Here is a 17690-nt window from a genome sequence, read left to right as displayed (position 1 = left end):
ATTGCAGACAGATTCTTTACAATCTGCGCCACCAGGGAAGCCCAGCCTTATCCCTCCATGTGACAGAACTGAGGCTCTGAAAATTTAAATGTCTATTTAATATCACACAGTCGATGGGTGAAGTCCAGGGTGCTGCATCCACAGCTCAGTACGTGCTTCCCCCTCTATGGTCTGATTGCTTTAGAACAAAAATCCAAATGACCGCTAGACCGTTTTTGGCCTCCAAAGGTATAGAGTGAAGTGTTTTGTAGTTTTGGGAACACTTACTCAAGTGTATGCCTATTATATCATTAGTGTCAAGCAGACAAGAAAAACATAATATTCCCATTTTACAGATGGGGAAGCTGAGGCTCAGGGATGTTCCATGACTTTCCCAAGGTTGTACACAGTAATGATGAAGCTTAGATTTAAACATGCTTTTAGTCCAAATCCCTTGCTCTGTCTACTTGAGTTTGGCGTAATAAGCTTTCTCAACATCTCTCAGTCTGTCCAATTGTGTTTCTAGAGGCTTGTGACTGGCTTAAGTCATGCTTAAGTGCCCTTTCAATATGGTTGTCATGAGCTAACAAGGCTTTGGGCCTACCTTTGTGTGCCAGGTTGTATTTCTAAAGATGTCTGGAATAATATCTTCAATCCCACATGATCTTCTAGAACTTTGGTACCACTCCATCCCAAAAGATAGAGCCAACAGAGTATAATACGGTACTCATGTTAGCCAAGGCTGAGTCATAACAATGGCACGCACCTCTGCCTTGTTGTCATGGGATGTTTGCTCTTGGAGTGCAGTCCCCATGCTGTAAGGAAGCCCAAGCAGCCCACAGAGAGGCCCACGTGGAAAGGAACTGAAGCCCTCAGCTTACACCTTTGGCTGAACCCCCAGCCATCAGAGAGAGCTAGCCTGCAGCCATTGTTCAGTTTCCACCTGAAACGTGCCCCTAGTAAAGTCACCTCAGCTGAGGCTGCAATGTGCAAAGTGAGTTGAACTCATCAAACTCTGCCCACGCTGCAGATTTTCGAGCAAAATAAATAATTATTTTAAGCCATTCACTTTGAGGGCATTTTGTTAGACAGCAATAAAAGGCAGATACATTGAGAACTGAATCACTCTTTTAAAGTTAATTCTGTACAGGCCAATATCACTGACGAACATAGATGCAAAAATCCTTAACAAAATTCTAGCAATCAGAATCCAACAACACATTAAAAAGATCATACACCATGACCAAGTGGGCTTTATCCCAGGGATGCAAGGATTCTTCAATATCTGCAAATCAATCAATGTAATACACCACATTAACAAATTGTAAAATAAAAACCATATGATTATCTCAATAGATGCAGAGAAAGCCTTTGACAAAATTCAACATCTGTTTATGATAAAAACTCTCCAGAAAGCAGGAATAGAAGGAACATACCTTAATATAATAAAAGCTATATATGACAAACCCACAGCAAACATTATCCTCAATGGTGAAAAATTGAAAGCATTTCCTCTAAAGTCAGGAACAAGACAAGGGTGCCCACTTTCACCATTACTATTCAACATAGTTTTGGAAGTTTTGGCCACAGCAATCAGAGCAGAAAAAGAAATAAAAGGAATCCAAATTGGAAAAGAAGAAGTAAAACTCTCACTGTTTGCATATGACATGATCCTCTACATAGAAAACCCTAAAGACTCCACCAGAAAATTACTAGAACTAATCAATGATTATAGTAAAGTTGCAGGATATAAAACCAACACACAGAAATCCCTTGCATTCCTATACACTAATAATGAGAAAACAGAAAGAGAAATTAAGGAAACAATTCCATTCACCATTGCAATGAAAAGAATAAAATACTTAGGAATATATCTACCTAAAGAAACTAAAGACCTATATATAGAAAACTATAAAACACTGGTGAAAGAAATCAAAGAGGACACTAATAGATGGAGAAATAGACCATGTTCATGGATTGGAAGAATCAATATAGTGAAAATGAGTATACTACCCAAAGCAATTTATAGATTTAATGCAATCCCTATCAAGCTACCAATGGTATTCTTCACAGAGCTAGAACAAATAATTTCACAGTTTGTATGGAAATACAAAAAACCTCGAATAGCCAAAGCTATCTTGAGAAAGAATGGAACTGGAGGAATCAACCTGCCTGACTTCAGGCTCTACTACAAAGACACAGTCATCAAGACAGTATGGTACTGGCACAAAGACAGAAATATATATCAATGGAACAAAATAGAAAGCCCAGAGATAAATCCACGCACATATGGACACCTTATCTTTGACAAAGGAGGCAAGAATATACATTGGATTAAAGACAATTGCTTTAACAAGTGGTGCTGGGAAAACTGGTCAACCACTTGTAAAAGAATGAAACTAGACCACTTTCTAACACCATACACAAAAATAAACTCAAAATTGGATTAAAGATCTAAACATAAGACCAGAAACTATAAAACTCCTAGAGGAGACCATAGGCAAAACACTCTCTGACGTACATCACAGCAGGATCCTCTATGACCCACCTCCCAGAATATTGGAAATAAAAGCAAAAATAAACAAATGGGACCTAATTAAACTTAAAAGCTTCTGCACAACAAAGGAAACTATAAGCAAGGTGAAAAGACAGCCTTCAGAATGGGAGAAAATAATAGCAAATGAAGCAACTGACAAACAACTAATCTCGAGAATATACAAGCAACTCCTACAGCTCAATTCCAGAAAAATAAATGACCCAATCAAAAAAGGGGCCAAAGAACTAAATAAACATTTCTCCAAAGAAGGCATACAGATGGCTAACAAACACATGAAAAAATGCTCAACATCACTCATTATCAGAGAAATGCAAATCAAAACCACTATGAGGTACCATTTCAAGCCAGTCAGAATGGCTGCGATCCAGAAGTCTACAAGTAATAAATGCTGGAGAGGGTGTGGAGAAAAGGGAACCCTCTTACACTGTTGGTGGGAATGCAAACTAGTACAGCCACTATGGAGAACAATGTGGAGATTCCTTAAAAAACTGGAAATAGAACTGCCTTATGATCCAGCAATCCCACTGCTGGGCATACACACTGAGGAAACCAGAATTGAAAGAGACACGTGTACCCCAATGTTCATCGCAGCACTGTTTATAATATCCAGGACATGGAAGCAACCTAGATGTCCATCAGCAGATGAATGGATAAGAAAGCTGTGGTACATATACACAATGGAGTATTACTCAGCCATTAAAAAGAATACATTTGAATCAGTTCTAATGAGGTGGATGAAACTGGATCCTATTATACAGAGTGAAGTAAGCCAGAAAGAAAAACACCAATACAGTATACTAATGCATATATATGGAATTTAGAAAGATGGTAACAATAACCGTGTATACAAGACAGCAAAAGAGACACTGATGTATAGAACAGTCTTTTGGACTCTGTGGGAGAGGGAGAGGGTGGGAAGATTTGGGAGAATGGCATTGAAATACGTATATCATATATGGAACGAGTTGCCAGTCCAGGTTCGATGCACGATACTGGATGCTTGGGGCTGGTGCACTGGGACGACCCAGAGGGATGGTATGGGGAGGGAGGAGGGAGGAGGGTTCAGGATGGGGAACACATGTATGCCTGTGGCGGATTCATTTCGATATATGGCAGAACCAATACAATATTGTAAAGTTTAAAAATAAAGTTAAAAAAAAAATGAAGGACTATTCCAAGCAAATGAGTTTTGATGATAAATGTTACATGCTATTGTTAAACTAGTGAATAAAAACAGAGAGTAATGTTATCAATGTCTAATTCTCTACACCTTGTTTTCCTGTCCCTACACCACATTTCTTGCATTAATTTGTACAGGTCAATAAATTTATATATATGACCACATTAAAAAAATAAAGTTAATTCTGTGTTAAAAACATATTCATATTTATTAAGTGCCTATGATGTGCCAGATAGTCTTTTCCAGGTGCTTGGGAGTATCAGCAAACAAAAGTGATGAAGATCCTTGCCCCTATGAAGCTTATATTTCAGTGGGGGTGGGGGGGACAAACTAGATAATAAGCATAATAAATAAGTAGCATCTAGTATGTGAAAAGGGATAAATGCTTCTGAAAGTTTGAAAGGTGAAACAGAAAGAATCAGGAGAGCAGATTTGGAGCAGTTGCTGTGTTTACGGTGTGGTCATTAGTTATCTATGAGAACCCACTGTATAGCGCAGGGGGAGAAAAGGTATACTCTGTTTGTAGGACAGATATTAAGTTAGCCTTAAAAATGCATTCCAGTGTACATTAGGGACTTCCCAGGTGGTACTAGTGGTGAAGAACCTGCCTGTCAATGCAAGAGACGTAAGAGACACAGGTCAATCCCTGGGTCAGGAAGATCCCCTGGAGGAGGGCATGGCAACCCATTCCAGTATTCTTGCCTGGAGAATCCCATGGACAGAGAATCCTGGTAGTCTGCCGTCCATAGGGTCACAAAGAGTTGAATACAACTGAAGCACCTTAGCATGTACACATACATTAGATGGAGACATATACTGTTTGATTTCCCTTACATGAGATACCTAGACTAGTCAAACTCCTAGAGTCAGAAAGTACACTGGTAGATGCCAGGGGCCTGGAGGTGGAGGCACTGGGGAGGGGGATTGGGGACTTAGTGTTTAATGGGGACAGGGTTTCAGTTTAGGAAAGGGACAAATTCAGGAGACAGATGATGGTGAGAGTTGCACAGTGTGGATACACTTAGTGCACTGAACTGTACAGTTGAATGGGTTAAAACTGTTTATATTATGTGACTTTCATCACAGTATTAAAAAAAAGAAATGTGGTCGGAGAATCCACCAGGATAAGGTGCCGTCTGAGCAAAGGTGTGAGTTCGCCTTGTTGATACCCAGGCAAGACTCTGAGTAGGGGTGTCAGATGATGTAGTCTTGGCTATTGTGAGGACTTTGGCCATTTCAGGGTTTTGAGCAGATCTGTCCTGAACAACATTTTTAAAGCTTCATTCTTTCACTAATGGGGCTCCACCATCAGAAATCAAGGGTGGAAGCAGGGAGACCACCAAGGAATCAGGCAGGAGAGACAGAGGCTGTCTTAGGTGTGAGCAGTGGAGGTGGTGAGAAAAGCTAGATTGCAGACGGTATTTCGTGTTTGGAAGGTAGGGCTGAATGGATTTCCTGTCTGGTTGTCGGATTGGATGTGAAATGTGACAGGAAGCAAGTATTCAGGGATCACTCTGAGGTTTGGGGCCTGGGCAGCTCTAAGGATGGGCAGCCCTCAGCTAAGTCGCCGAAGACGAGGAGTGAGAGATGGAGGGAGAGGTGATGAAGGTCAGGAGTCCACCCTACTTGTTGTCTAGCTTTGGATTTTATGGATTTTAAAGGCCCATTTTTTTCCACAAATGTTTATTGAGTGGCTACAGTGTTGGGCACTGAGCTTGGCACAGGAATTTAGAGATGAATAAGACACAGGGCATCTCTACAGGTGGCTTGTGGATAGTGTGAGGAGCAGGCACCTGGACAGGCAGCAGCAGTGCAGCAAGCAGTGTGATAGAGATAAACGTGTGTGGGCTGTGGGGCCACATGCAGTGGGGGTGGGAGCAACATCTGGGCTGGGCCCTGAAGGTGGTCTTGTTGGACCAGCATGTGCAATAGCCCAGGGGTGGGCAGCGAGAGGCTGGAGATGTAGGCTTGGCCTTCTGTAGGTCCTGTTAAGAGTCCTGAACCTTACCTGTTAAAAATAGGACTGCTCCCACTTGACTGGAGGTTGGAATGTGTTTGGAGAAGATGCTATTTCCTAAGAGGGAAAAGGTGTTTAAGTATTTGCACAACCTTTAACAATCATTGCCGTGTATTTTTCTAAATTCTGGGGCCCTGGAACAGAACCTTAGCCGCCCTATTCAACTCCGACTCCACCTGGAATCTGTGCAATTTACAAACAGGAGGAGTAAGATGATTTGAATGTGAAGATCATTGGAGTAGAGGACAGGGAATTGAGAAGCTAACATATTCAGTAGGTTTCCCACAAGGATAATGATGTCATCAAGAATAATAGCAGGATTTTGGGAAGAGAACAAGATGGTGATCCAGGCACCAAAGTCTTCCACAGATGAGAAGAAGTTAACAAGACTAGAGAGAGATGATAGACCAGAGGAGTAGAGAGGAAACTAGTAGTATAGATAAGCCTCAGATAATCAGAAATTTTTACATAAGAAAAGAGAAATATCATGACAGGCAAGATGATGCCAACTTTCCCTCTGAACCCCAAATTAGGTGGTGGAGGGAAGTGGCAGTAGGAGGAAGGGCACTGGAAACGCGATGATCCGTGTAGACCAGGAGATAGAGGGGCCCATCTATGCTTCTGTGAAGGTTATGCAGAAGCTTTATTCACCAGTGGAGCCAAAGAACAGAAGTTCCAGATATGGATATGGGGAATGGGTCAGGGACCAATTAGGGGAAGAGTACGCTCAGATCAACATGGAGATGAACTGAAAAATTAATGGGACCCCAAGGCACTAGGGTTTTACCCACTGAGCAAGGATAAGGGGAAAGTAGCTGGTGTCAACATTTCTAATAGCTCAAGTTATAGGTAATCTAACACATATTTGCGAGTTAGTTGGATGGACGGATGGACAGATGGATGGACAGATGAGGGGACTCATTTATCTCTGGAAGGCTCTATCTCACCCTTAAATGATGATGTTTCTAAGAGAACTCTGGCATGATGCTCTCTCCCAGGTCCTCATGGCATGGTGGAAGCAATGAATGGTCAAGGGGAGGCCCCCATTGAACATTCTTAGCTCTCCCTGGAGACTGGTTTGTTCTTGAACTTGGCCTTACCAATCCTGGGGCTCTCTTCTGATTTTATATCCTAGGGCTTTCATGGAAGAAAGCCATTTCTCCGATGGTCATTGGAGAAATCCCCCTTGATGTCTTCTCTCAAAGGTGGACACTGGGCATTTCAAGTGGAGGGAACCACGGAAACAAAGGCCTGAGGGCAGGAAGCCCAGATGTGTTAAGCAGTGTGTCCAGTCACAGGCTGAAGTGGACCAACCTGCCCAGGTAGCTGAGGTCACATTGTGAGGGCCTTGCTTAGCTGTTGGCACCCGTAGCCTTGGAAATTCATTTGTCTCTCAAAAGAGTCAAGCTGCTTGGATTACGATATCCGACCCTACTTATTAAGACTCTCTCCCCCAATAGATTGCAAATTCTTCGTGGGGCCAAAAGTTTACTTCTCTTTGACCCAAATTAATCTCTCTGCAATCTAGTGACATTTCTCACAGTACTGTAGAGAACTTTGTATTTCTCTTTCTCCCTACCAGATGTTAGCACTTTGAATCCCTTCCAACTGCCTTTAAGTTTCCTGCCACCAATTCTAGGTCCTTCAGTGATTCACACGGGGCAGGGGGAGGGGGGCTCTCCAAGCAGGTGTCTACCTTGCCCTCCAGTGTTGATCCCAGTTGGGCTACTTTTCCTCTTTTTATGCTGGTGGTGGTCCAGGAAATCTTTCTGCTTTTTTTCCCTTAAGACCTCACCCTGGTCTTGGCCTTGGGTTTTCCCATTCATGGAAAGAGCAGGAAGCATGTTTGTCATTTATTTTGGCTATCCAGCATCTGACTATCTTGCTTTCATTATGAAACTCCCAAATAATGAATGTCATGGGGCAGTGGGGAGGGGGGCAAAGACTACTCCCAACTATAGACAAAGGAAGTATTAGACATTCTCTTATCCTGCGCTGGGTGCAGCCAGACAGATAATGTGTTCCAGGCTCTGCTAGTCAGATGCGCCTCCCTCCCCTTGACTTTTACTTAGGAGCCAGAAATATAGGGGACAGAGTAATTTCCTCCCCAGAGCCTGTTCTGGGCCATGTTGATGGGAATTTTCCAGTTGCCTTGTCTCAGTCTAGTTTTCTAGCCTTCATCAAGGCAGACTCTGTAGAACTCTACATGGTGCAAGGACATGAGGGATGTCATTTAAGGAGAAAGAGACAGCTTTGTCCCTGGCCTCTCACCTTCCTGGGGAAGACATGTCTCAAGAACTGGGCGGCTCTGAGCTGGGGTCATGGCTACAGTACATAAAGGGAGACCTAGTGGAGAAGATAAGGCATCCAAGACAGGGGTAGTGGAAGAAAGGTCTCGCATCATTGCCTTAACTAGAGCTATTGATCCATTTTAGTCTGTGTCAGGAAATATGGACTAAAAAGTCTTTCCTTTGTACAGTAACTCCATCATGCATCTCTGAGGACCCCACACTGCCCTTGTTTCTGTCCACCCCCACCTTCTCCAGGTGAGCAAAACAGGAGAAATGTCTCCATCTCACTTTGGTTAAAGCATCTCTGCTTCCAGGGAGGGTGAGTGAGTGAGAGTCATAATCCTGAGGAATAAGCTGTGTGTGCCCTTTACTGGATTTTGGATTGTTGCTTACTTTAATGAAATTTATGTGATGCCAGAACCAGGCTTCTAGGAGTAGCCACTTGAAGCAGAGGAAATATTTAGTCACATTCTACAACTGCAACCCAAATATAATGGGAGCCAGTTGGTTACTCTAAAAAGGGAGTGTCACAATTCAATCAGGATGATTGATCATCATTCTACTCTGGCTTATCTGCATCTGGGGAATAGAAATCTTAGAATATAAGTGTCTCAGGAATTCCCTGGTGGTCCAGTGGTTAGGACTCAGCACTTTCACTGCTAGGATGCAGGTTCAAACCCTGGTTGGGGAACTGAGATCCCTCAAGCTGTCCAGGATCTAAATAAATAAATAAAGATCTCATTCTTTTCTTTAGCTTTGCACCTGCCAATTCACCACACATAGCTTGACTGTAAAAGAAGTGTTTACAAGGTAGAGGGTGTTTGCAAGATGTTTACAAGGTTGAGTCAGATATGATAAAGTGGTTTTCTATAATGCAGATACTTTGCCACACTCTGCCTGTTTTCTCTGTTCCCTGTCCTAATTGCCTCTGGACAGATCATAGGTTGAAACTGGAAATGAATTCCTTCTCCCAGGCAGCTTGGGAACTAGCCACTCTATTTCTTATAGTTTGGTATAAGATAGTCCAGGAAGCCACGCAAAGCCAAACTATAAAAGTCTTTGGGGACAAGAGAGCATCTTAAGTAGGATTTAGAGAAAGGGAAAGTATTAGTTGCTCAGTCGTGTCCGACTCTTTGTGACTGATGGACTGTAGCCCGCCAGGCTCCTCTGTCCATGGGATTCTCCAGGCAGGAATACTGGAGTGGGTAGCCATCCCTTCTCCAGGGGATCTTCCCAACCCAGGGACTGAACCCAGGTCTCCTGGATTGCAGGCAGATTCTTTACCATCTGACAGGATTTAGAGAAAACTTACCCTTAAATGGGAGAAGGCAATGGCACCCCACTCCAGTACTCTTGCCTGGAAAATCCCATGGATGGAGGAGCCTGGTGGGCTGCAGTCCATGGGGTCGCTAAGAGTCAGACACGACTGAGCGACTTCACTTTCACTTTCCACTTTCATGCATTGGAGAAGGAAATGGCAACCCACTCCAGTGTTCTTGCCTGGAGAATCCCAGGGACGGAGAAGCCTGGTAGGCTGCCGTCTATGGGGTCGCACAGAGTCGGACACGACTGAAGCGACTTAGCAGCAGCAGTAGCAGCACCCTAAAATGACCTGTAACTTTCAAGTTCTGGCCCTGTCTCCTTAATTACCCCTCCCACTGAATGACACAAAATGACTGACTCTGAGCAATGACTGGAGTCAAAGTGCCTTGGTTCAAATCCTAACTTCACAGACCATGTGACCTCAGCAAGTACCTACCTGCTCTCTGCCTCACTGTCTTCATCTGTAAAATGGGATAATGACAGTAACGCTTCATCAGGTTGCTGTGCATATAAATGAGTTAATATTTGTGAAGTGCTTGGAACCACACCTAGCATATGGTAAACAGTATATAAATGTTGATTTCAAGCTATAGCGGCTTACTGTGTGACTTTGCCAAGAGAAATTTTAGAGACCAAAGGTCTTACTGATAACTGTGCAAGTTACTTCTCTCAAATTCAAAGCCTTGCTTTAGACTAGAGCCTTCACAGCGGGGCTCAGACACACCTGGTTAGTAACTTTCAGCTCTTCAGAGAATGTTCTACCTAAAGAGTTACTTGAATCCTCTTTTGAATCAGTTGCCACAAATCTTTTAAAGCTATTTATGCTGCCTTCTAAGGTATGTTTCCTCAATGTGGATTCAATCCTGTTTTGAGAATACTTTTCTGTTCTGCTAAATGTAGAGAACCTTGCATTTGCATAACAGTCCTGCCTGGCAGTCTGCTATTTCTGACCCCAACATTTATTTTTCCTTTCTAACTCAGTAATATGGTCCCTCTTTTGGCTGAGCATCCTATAACTCAGAATAAAACTATTTCCTAGGTTGTCAGATCACTGAATTCTAGTGTCTGAATCATGTGTGTATTCATTTCCCATCACAGCTACAACAAATAGAAATTTGGTGGCTTAAAACAATACAGTGCAAATGTATTAGAGTGCTGGAGGTCAGGAACCTGAAGTGGGTCTTACAGGAGTAAAGGTATTAGCAGAGCTACGTTCCTTCTGAAACTCTAGGGGAGAATCTGTGTCCGTGCCCTTTCCAGCTTCTAGAGGTTGCCTGCATTCCTTGGTTCATGGTCACTTCCTCTATTTTCAAAGCCAGTAGCTAACAAGCACTCTCTCCACCCCAACCCCTCTCTCTTCCTCTACCCTTCCCCAAGCACTCCTGTGAATACACACTCATGTGCAAGCCCACCCACACTTCTGCTTCTGGCATCGCATCACCTTCTCTCCCTGACATTCCTCTCTCTCTCTTATAAACAGCCTTATGACTACATTGGTCCTGCCCAGATAATCTAGGATAATTTCTCCATCTTAAGGGCCTTAATTTCATCTGCAAAGTCCTTTTTGTGTGGAAGGTAGATATTCAAGTTCCGGAGACTAGGACATGGACATCTTTGGGGACCCATTATTCTGTGTATCACAATATGTGAACAGAAAAAGGGGCTTCCAGGAAATGTGCTTAATGGGAGGGGTCTCACCTGGGAAAGGCACTCTCTAGCTTTCTGCTTTTCCTTCTACCCACTGCTTGATGCTGAGATGTGATGGCTGGTACTTCAGTAGACATTCTGAAGCATAAGTTGACCTTGGGCTGAAAACCAAGCACTTGGAGGGTGGAAAAGAAATGTCAAAGTGTGGATTCCTGAGGATCCTATGGACCCACCTCCAGACTTCTTTTACCAAATACCTTCTATCTTGTTTAAGCCACTATTATTTTGCTTGTTTGTTTTCTGGAATGTAGAGCTGAGCATAGTCCCAATTCCCCAAAATTATACACCACTCTCTCCTTAATGAACTCCAAGTCTGGGTCTGTCAATCTACTACTCTCCCTAAAGCATGGATATGACCATTGCTGAGAAAATATTTTAATAAAACAGTGTTTTTTTTATCATGTTATTTGATCAGACACCAGCCTTTAGTTCAGTCTGTATGCTGAGCCATACAACCTTAATAGTTACCAACAAAGCAACTGACAAAGGATTAATCTCCAAAATAAACAAATAGCTCAAGCAGCTCAGTATTAAAAAAAGAAATGATGCAATCAAAAAATAGGGGGAAGATCTAAATACACATTCTTCCAAAGAAGACATACAGATGGCCAACAAACATGAAGAGATGATCAACATCACAAACTGTTCAGTTCAGTTAGTCAGCTCAGTCACTCAGTTGTGTCCGACTCTTTGCAACCCCATGAATTGCAGCACACTAGGCCTCCCTGTCCATCACCAACTCCCAGAGTTCACTCAAACCCATGTCCATCGAGTTGGTGATGCCATCCAGCCATCTCATCCTCTGTCGTCCCCTTCTCCTCTTGCCCTCAATCCCTCCCAGCAACAGAGTCTTTTCCAATGAGTCAACTCTTTGCATGAGGTGGCCAAGTATTGGAGTTTCAGCTTTAGCATCAGTCCTTCCAAAGAACACCTAGGACTGATCTCCTTTAGAATGGACTGGTTGGATCTCCTTGCAGTCCAAGAGACTCTCAAGAGTCTTCTCCAACACCACAGTTCAAAAGCATCAATTCTTCGGTGCTCAGCTTTCTTCACAGTCCAACTCTCACATCCATACATGACCACTGGAAAAATCATAGCCTCGACTAGATGGACCTTTGTTGGCAAAGTAATGTCTCTGCTTTTGAATATGCTATCTAGTTGGTCATAACTTTCCTTCCAAGGAGTAAACATCTTTTAATTTCATGGCAGCAATCACCATCTGCAGTGATTTTGGTGCCCCAGAAAATAAAGTCTGACACTGTTTCTACTGTTTCCCCAACTATTTCCCATGAAGTGATGGGACCAGATTCCATGATCTTCGTTTTCTGAATGTTGAGCTTTAAGCCAACTTTTTCACTCTCCTCTTTCATTTTCATCAAGAGGCTCTTTAGTTGCTCTTCACTTTCTGCCATAAGGGTGGTGTCATCTGTATATCTGAGATAACTGATATTTCTCCCAGCAATCTTGATTCCAGCTTGTGCTTCCTCCAGCCCAGCGTTTCTCATGATATACTCTGCATACAAGTTAAATAAGGAGGGTGACAATATACAGCCTTGAGGTACTCCTTTTCCTATTTGGAACCAGTCTGTTGCTCCATGTCCAGTTCTAACTGTTGCTTCCTGACCTGCATATAGGTTTCTCAAGAGGCAGGTCAGGTGGTCTGGTATTCCCATCTTTTGAAGAATTTTCCACAGTTTATTGTGATCCACACAGTCAAAGGCTTTGGCATAGTCCATAAAGCAGAAATAGATGTTTTTCTGGAACTCTCTTGCTTTTTCGATGATCCAGCAGATGTTGGCAATTTGATCTCTGGTTCCTCTGCCTTTTCTAAAACCAGCTGGAACATCAGGAAGTTCATGGTTCACGTATTGCTGAAGCCCGGCTTGGAGAATTTTGAGCATTACTTTCCTAGCGTGTGAGATAAGTGCAATTGTGCAGTAGTTTGAGCATTCTTTGGCATTGCCTTTCTTTGGGATTGGAATGAAAACTGATCTTTTCCAGTCTTGTGGCCACAGCTGAGTTTTCCAAATTTGCTGGCATATTGAGTGCAGCACTTTCACAGCATCATCCTTCAGGATTTGAAATAGCTCAACTGGAATTCCATCACCTCCACTAGCTTTGTTCGTAGTGATGCTTTCTAAGGCCCACTTGACTTCACATTCCAGGATGTCTGGCTCTAGGTCATTGATCACACCATTGTGATTATCTGGGTCGTGAAGATCTTTTTTGTACAGTTCTTCTGTGTATTCTTGACATCTCTTCTTAAAATCTTCTGCTTCTGTTAGGTCCATACCATTTCTGTCCTTTATTGTGCCCATCTTTGCATGAAATGTTCCCTTGGTATCTCTAATTTTCTTGAAGAGATCTCTAGTCTTTCCCATTCTGTTGTTTTCCTCTATTTCTTTGCATTGATCGCTGAAGAAAGCTTTCTTATCTCTTCTTGCTATTCTTTGGAACTCTGCATTCAGATGCTTATATATTTCCTTTCCTCCTTTGCTTTTCACTTCTCTTCTTTTCACAGCTATTTGTAAGGCCTCCTCAGACAGCCATTTTGCTTTTTTGCATTTCTTTTCCATGGGGATGGTCTTGATCCCTGTCTCCTGTACAATGTCACATACCTCCGTCCATAGTTCATCAGGCACTCTGTCTATCAGATCTAGTCCCTGAAATCTATTTCTCACTTCAGGTATGACCATCCAGTCATACCTGAATGGTCTAGTGGTTTTCCCTACTTTCTTCAATTTAAGTCTGAATTTGGCAATAAGGAGTTCATGATATGAGCCACAGTCAGCTCCCAGTCTTGTTTTTGCTGACTGTATAGAGCTTCTCCATCTTTGGCTGCAAAGAATATAATCAATCTGATTTCAGTGTTGACCATCTGGTGATGTCCATGTGTAGAGTCTTCTCTTGTATTGTTGGAAGATGGTGTTTTTTATGACCAGTGCGTTCTCTTGGCAAAACTCTATTAGTCTTTGCCCTGCTTCATTCTGTATTCCAAGGCCAAATTTGCCTGTTACTCCAGGTGTTTCTTGACTTCCTACTTTTGCATACCAGTACCCTATATGAAAAGTACATCTTTTTTGGGTGTTATTCTAAAAGGTCTTGTAGGTCTTCATCAGATCAGATCAGATAAGTCGCTCAGTCGTGTCCGACTCTTTGCGACCCCATGAATCGCAGTATGCCAGGCCTCCCTGTCCATCACCAACTCCCGGAGTTCACTGAGACTCACGTCCATCGAGTCAGTGATGCCATCCAGCCATCTCATCCTCTATTGTCCCCTTCTCCTCCTGCCCCCAATCCCTCCCAGCATCAGAGTCTTTTCCAATGAGTCAACTCTTTGCATCAGGTGGCCAAAGTACTGGAGTTTCAGCTTTAACATCATTCCTTCCAAAGAAATCCCAGGGCTGATCTCCTTCAGAATGGACTTGTTGGATCTCCTTGCAGTCCAAGGGACTCTCAAGAGTCTTCTCCAACACCACAGTTCAAAAGCATCAATTCTTCGGCGCTCAGCCTTCTTCACAGTCCAACTCTCACATCTATACATGACCACAGGAAAAACCATAGCCTTGACTAGACAAACCTTTGTTGGCAAAATAATGTCTCTGCTTTTGAATATGCTATCTAGGTTGGTCATAACTTTCCTTCCAAGCAGTAAGCATCTTTTAATTTCATGGCTGCAGTCACCATCTGTAGTGATTTTGGAGCCCAGAAAAATAAAGTCTGACACTGTTTCCACTGTTTCCCCATCTATTTCCCATGAAGTGGTGGGACCAGATGCCATGATCTTCGTTTTCTGAATGTTGAGCTTTAAGCCAACTTTTTCACTCTCCACTTTCACTTTCATCAAGAGGCTTTTGAGTTCCTCTTCACTTTCTTCATAGAACCGTTCAACTTCAGCTTCTTCAGCGTTACTGGTTGGGGCATAGGCTTGGATTACTGTGACATTGAATGGTTTGCCTTGGAAACGAACAGAGATCATTCTGTCGTTTTTGCGATTGCATCCAAGTACTGCATTTCGGACTCTTTTGTTGACCATGATGGCTACTCAATTTCTTCTGAGGGATTCCTGCCCGCAGTAGTAGATATAATGGTCATCGGAGTTAAATTCACCCATTCCAGTCCATTTCAGTTCGCTGATTCCTAGAATGTCGACGTTCACTCTTGCCATCTCCTGTTTGACCACTTCCAATTTGCCTTGATTCATGGACCTGACATTCCAGGTTCCTATGCAATATTGCTCTTTACAGCATCAGACCTTGTGTCTATCACCAGTCACATCCACAACTGGGTATTGTTTTTGCTTTGGCTCCATCCCTTCATTCTTTCTGGAGTTATTTCTCCACTGATCTCCAGTAGCATATTGGGCACCTACTGACCTGGGGAGTTTCTCTTTCAGTATCCTATCATTTTGCCTTTTCATGCTGTTCATGGGGTTCTCAAGGCAAGAATACTGAAGTGGTTTGCCATTCCCTTCTCCAGTGGACCACATTCTGTCAGACCTCTCCACCATGACCCGCCTGTCCTGGGTGGCCCCACATGGCATGGCTTAGTTTCATTGAGTTAGACAAGGTTGTGGTTCGTGTGATCAGATTGGCTAGTTTTCTGTGATTATGGTTTCAGTGTGTCTGCCCTCTGATGCCCTCTTGCAACACCTACCGTCTTACTTGGGTTTCTCTTACCTTGGGCGTGGGGTATCTCTTCACGGCTGCTCCAGCAAAGCACAGCCGCTGCTCCTTACCTTGGATGAGGGGTATCTCCTCACCGCCACCCCTCCTGACCTTGAACATGGAGTAGCTCCTCTTGGCCCTCCTGCACCCGCACAGCCGCTGCTCCTTGGACGTGGGGTTGCTCCTCTTGGCCGCCACCCCTGACCTTGGGCATGGGGTAGCTCGTCTCAGCCTGTTCTCTAACGAACTGTTAGAGAAATGCAAATCAAAACTACAGTGCGATATCACCTCACACCAGTCAGAATGGCCATCATTAAAAAAATGTACAAACAATAAATGCTGGAAAGGGTGTGGAGAAAAGGGAAACTTCCTACACTGCTGGTGGAAATGTAAATGGTTCACTATGGAGAACACTATACTCAAAAACAGAATACTCAAAAACTAAAAATAGAACTGCCATATGACCCAGCCACTCCTGGGCACATACCCAAAGAAAACCATAATTCAAAAAGATAACATTCATCCCAGTGTTCACTGCGGCACTCTTTACAATAGCCAGGACATGGAAGCAACCTAAGTATCCATCAACAGAGGAATGGATAAAGAAGATGTGGTACATGTATACAATGGACCATTGCTCAGTCCAAAAAAAAAAAAAAAAGGGAACGAAATCGTGCCATTTGCAGAGACATGGATGGACCTAGAGACTGTCATATAGAGTGAAATAAGTCAGAAAGAGAAAACCAGACGTCGTAGAATTTGGCTTGTATGTGGAATCTAGAAAAATGGTACCGATGAACTTATTTGCAGAGCAGAAATAGAGACACAGATGTACAGAACTGAAAGATTGGGATTGATATATACACTACTATGTATAAAATGGACAGCTGATGAGAACACTCTGCAGAGCTCAGGGAACTCTACTCTGCTCTGTGGTGACCTAAATGGGAAGGAAATGGAAAAAAAGGGGGGAATACATGTATACATATAACTGATTCACTTTGCTGTACAGCAGAAACTAAGACAACATTGTAAAGCAACCATACACCTGTAAAAATTAATTGTAAAATTTTTTCTTTAATTTTTGTGTTTGTTTTCTATGTATTATTTGTGTGAAAAGTATTGTAAGCCTATCACAGTACAATTGGCTAACTTTATCTAAGCTAACTAGTTATCTAGGCCAAATTTGTTGGACTTACGAACAAATCAGACTTATGAATGTGCTCTTGGAACGGAACTCATTTGTATGTCAAGAACTTACGGTACAAGGTTTCTCAGTTTGAAACATTCCTAACATGTTCTCTGAACAAAAGCCAGCTTCTCTTGGTCTGGAGCTGATGGAAACGAAATGAGGCTTGTCCACTACAAAGACGGCATTCCTCCCCAGAGTCTGTAACCCCGGGTGGGATGTGAAGCTTGACGTCACTCCCGGGCTGTGTTCACCCAGCAGAGCTCAGCCACGGGCCAGCTCCAGAGCCCCCACAAGATGCTTTCAGGGAACTTAGTGACCGAAAAGCCAGAAAGCAAGTTTTTACACTTAGTTATAAACCAGAAGAGAACACAGGAGCCCTTAGCTGCCTCTCTGGCTTGGGCGCTGAGCAGAGCTGTCAGGGGCTGGGGCACTGGGGAGTGTCGACTTTCCCCTGAATCAGGACGTGAGCAGGAAAGGGAGGTGGCTGGAAAGGCGGGTTCCAGGAGGAGCCGGCAGAGGGTCTGGAGTTGGAGCTCATTTATCCTGCCGTCTCCCGAGGAAGACGATGCATCACTGGATAAGTCACATAAGAGAGAAGCCCAGGCACTCAGGGTAATAGAAGGCATTCCAGAGCGAGAAAGGGCAGGCTTGAGTCCCCAGCCAGCTATGCCACTGCCAGGCCCAGGGTTTGGTTCCGAAGCCCTCTTTTCTCTGTCTATGTGTTCTCCTCCAGTGATCTCACCCAGCCACCCTCCTTGAGGTACATTCTACCCACCA

General features: G+C 43.3%; 1 protein-coding gene and 1 non-coding gene across 16 annotated transcripts in view; both read left to right on the top strand.

Moving 5' to 3' along the window:
• Positions 1-17690, top strand: part of RGS6 (regulator of G protein signaling 6) — a 639493-nt gene that overhangs the window by 493573 nt on the left and 128230 nt on the right. The window lies entirely within an intron of this gene.
• On the top strand, positions 8644-8715 carry TRNAE-UUC. The gene has a single exon. It is a non-coding gene; the product is annotated as a tRNA-Glu (tRNA).

The sequence above is a fragment of the Bubalus bubalis genome, chromosome 11 (assembly GCF_019923935.1).
Source record: "Bubalus bubalis isolate 160015118507 breed Murrah chromosome 11, NDDB_SH_1, whole genome shotgun sequence".
Lineage (NCBI taxonomy): Eukaryota > Metazoa > Chordata > Mammalia > Artiodactyla > Bovidae > Bubalus > Bubalus bubalis.
Note: the sequence above shows the minus strand (reverse complement) of the source record. Positions and strands in the feature narration are given on the sequence as shown.